This window comes from Procambarus clarkii, chromosome 41 (genome assembly GCF_040958095.1).
Source record: "Procambarus clarkii isolate CNS0578487 chromosome 41, FALCON_Pclarkii_2.0, whole genome shotgun sequence".
NCBI classification, from domain to species: domain Eukaryota; kingdom Metazoa; phylum Arthropoda; class Malacostraca; order Decapoda; family Cambaridae; genus Procambarus; species Procambarus clarkii.
In genome coordinates, this window is record NC_091190.1 from 17,668,638 (window position 1) to 17,672,400 (window position 3,763).

Consider the following 3,763-nt stretch of genomic DNA (forward strand, 5'->3'; position numbering starts at 1 on the left):
TAACCAAACCTAACCTATAAAGATAGGTTAGGTTAGGTTAGGTAGGGTTGGTTAGGTTCGGCCATATATCTACTTTATTTTTAGCTCCAATAAAAAAAAATTGACCTCATACGTAATGAAATGGGTAGCTTTATCATTTCATAAGAAAAAAATTAGAGAGAATATATTAATTCAGGAAAATTTGGCTTATTAGGCAAATCGGGCCTTGCATAGTAGGCCGAGAAGTTCGTTCTGGCTACTAGGTACGACATATATATATATATATATATATATATATATATATATATATATATATATATATATATATATATATATATATATATATTACGGCTTAATGAATTTTGTTTCTTTCTCCCTCTTTCTCTCTCTCTCTCTCTCCGTCTCCTTCGTCCGTATCTTTCTTCTCAATACCCTTCAAACACGATGCCTAAACAGAATGAAAAACAAAAGAAGTGCGCACACACACGCACACACACACACACACACACACACACACACACACACACACACACACACACACACACACACACACACACACACACACACACGGATGCAGGGCCGCTGGAGCATGACCCGCGCCTCTCCATCTCCATATGACCCGGAATTAATAGTCGTGTTTGTTGCCGTGCTAAAATGATTATTCCATCCGCCGCTTCCAGATCGGCCTCTGAAAGGTGTTCAGCTCGCTTAATGCGATCGGCAGCCTTAATATCTCCCCCCCTAAACCGGCCGGTTAACCGGCGATGATAACCGAATTTAGTAGGGGGGGCCTTCCTACGACCGGCTGTTTCTTGTGCGATTACGGGGGGGAAAAAAAAGCCAATTGGTCTGTTTTTCTTTTCTCTTTGTAAATTCTAATTTGTCTGGGATGTGGAGACGAGCTCTTGTTGGATCACTGCGTGTGTTATACGTGTGTTGTGCCGGTGTTATGGTACAGTTATTAGTGCAGTTGTTGTTGGAGTAGTTGTTGATGGAGTTATTGAGGATTTAGTGAAGAATTTAAGAACATAAGTTGAAAGGAAACTGTAGAAGGACTATTAGGTTTTACGAGGCAGCTCCTATATATATATATATATATATATATATATATATATATATATATATATATATATATATATATATATATATATATATATATATATATATATATATATATATATATATATATATATATATATATGTCGTACCTAGTAGCCAGAACGCACTTCTCAGCCTACTATGCAAGGCCCGATTTGCCTAATAAGCCAAGTTTTCCTGAATTAATATATTTTCTCTAATTTTTTTCTTATGAAATGATAAAGCTACCCATTTCATTATGTATCAGGTAATTTTTTTTTTATTGGAGTTAAAATTAACGTAGATATATATCCGAACCTAACCAACCCTACCTAACCTAACCTAACCTATCTTTATAGGTTAGGTTAGGTTAGGTAGCCGAAAAAGTTAGGTTAGGTTAGGTTAGGTAGGTTAGGTTGTCGAAAAACAATTAATTCATGAAAACTTGGCTTATCAGGCAAATCGGGCATTGCATAGTAGGCTGAGAAGTGCGTTCTGGCTACTAGGTACGACATATATATATATATATATATATATATATATATATATATATATATATATATATATATATATATATATATATATATATATATATATATGAAGTGTAAGGTCACTCCTTACATTCTCGAAGACTAATTTATCATGTTGTTTAAGATTCAGCTACTGGGAACAAAAAGTTGCAAGTAGCACGGGCTATGGTGAGCCCGTAGAAGACTTACCTGGCACAGGAGCTGGGCTGTGACTTGTAGGTTTACATTGATGATTGATTGATGAAGATTAAGCCACCCAAGAGGTGGCACGGGCATGAATAGCCCCGTAAAGGTCTGCTATGATTTGCACAGACTTATATTCTCTTTGGGTGAGGTGGTATAGAACAAGTGGATGTATGGCATAACATAGGGGATATTAATAGGGTATTAAATGCATCAGTATGGGACAGTCTATGTTCCTCCACAGATCTCCAGTATCATCTATTGATACTGGTGATGGCTCAAAGGGCCACCACTTACGAGCTATTCATGCCCGTGCCACCTTTTGGGTGGCTTAATCTTCATCAATCAATCAATCAGCCTATGTTTTTGAGGCTGCTTGTGTTCCTAAGGCAGAGAGTTATTGGGTCCTGTCTCTGCGTTGGCTCGGGGTCTTGAAGTGGGTAGGATGTAATTATGTGTTAACTGGTTGTTGATTGCTGGTCTGGACTTTTTGATGTGTAGTGCCTCGCTGATGTCGAGTCATCTGTTGTCGTTATACCTGTCGATTATTTCAGAGTTGCTTGTTAAGATGTCTCTGGTGATGGTCTGGTTGTGTGAGGAGATTATATGTTCCTTGATGGAGCCCTATTGTTTGAGCATTGTTAATCGCCTAGAGACGTTGTGGTCTTGCCTATATACTGAGATCTTTGGGGCTGGCAGTCCCCAAGTGGGCAAGGCAAGGCATAGGTGACTTTGGTCTCTCTTAAGGAGTTAGGCTTTGTGTCTGGAGAGTTCTTCATAAGCAAGTTTGCGATTTTCTTGTTTTTGTAAATGTATTGTTAATTGTATCTTCTGATTGGTGTCTGTGGGGGATAACTTTCCTATCAATAATATCTTTCAGGATTCTTTCCTCCGTTTTATAAGTCGTGGAAAAGAAGTTCCTGTAAAATAATCTAAGAGGAGGTACAAGTGTTGTGTTGGTTGTTTCTTCAGAGGTTGCATTACGTGTCGCCTTTCCTTTAATGACGTCTTCAACATAATCGTTAGAGAAGCCATTACTGACTAGGACCTGCCTTACTCTACAGAATTCCTCATCGACCTGCTTCCAACCTGAGCTGTGAGTGAGAGCTTGGTCGACGTAAGCGTTGACAACACTCCTCTTGTTCCTGTCCGAGCTGTCACTGTTAGCATTAAGGCACATTCCTATGTTAGTTTCCTGAGTGTAGACTGCAGTGTGAAAGCCACCATTCGATTGATTGATAAAGATTAAGCCACCCAAGAGGTGGCACGGGCATGAATAGCCCGTAAGTGGTACAATTTTTTCTTTTTTTTTTCCCCAGTGTTCTGAGGTTGCATTTAACCATCAAGCTGTTATCGTGGGGGAGGATACTGCTTCACAGTCTTTATGAGGGTGTCCAGCTGCTGGACACCTTTGTTGACCAGGAGAGTGGCTGTGTTGATGGCTTCAGGGTGGCCACTGCAGCCACCATTCCTTTCCGCGACTGTTATATCTAGAAAAGGCAGCTTCCCATCACTCTCCATCTCGTAAGTGAAACTTAGCACCGGGGTCGGCATGGTTTCTTTCCTAGGGGGGCATGTTCGTGAACTTTTACATTGGTACCATAGCGCAGAGGGTCCTAGTTGATATGGACTTAAAACCTGCTATATACTGCAAGTACATTGACGACATATTTATGCAGGTACCTGATGTCAGACATTTGCAGCAACTGAAGGAGGCATTGCAGCAAAATACAGTGTTAAGTTTCACTTAAAAGATGGAGAATGATGGAAAGCTGACCTTACTAGCTGTACCAGTCGTGGAAAGGAATGGAGGCTTTATTATCAATAGTAATTATTAATGTTATTGGTATTACTGGTTTTATTAATTACTGATATTAATAGTTTTATTATCAATAATGAGTTAATTGTGATCACTGTCATTATTATTAGTAATAATATTAGTGTCGTGACCCCCTCTCTCTGCTTCTAAGTGCTCTCTCTGTTCCTCAGTGTTT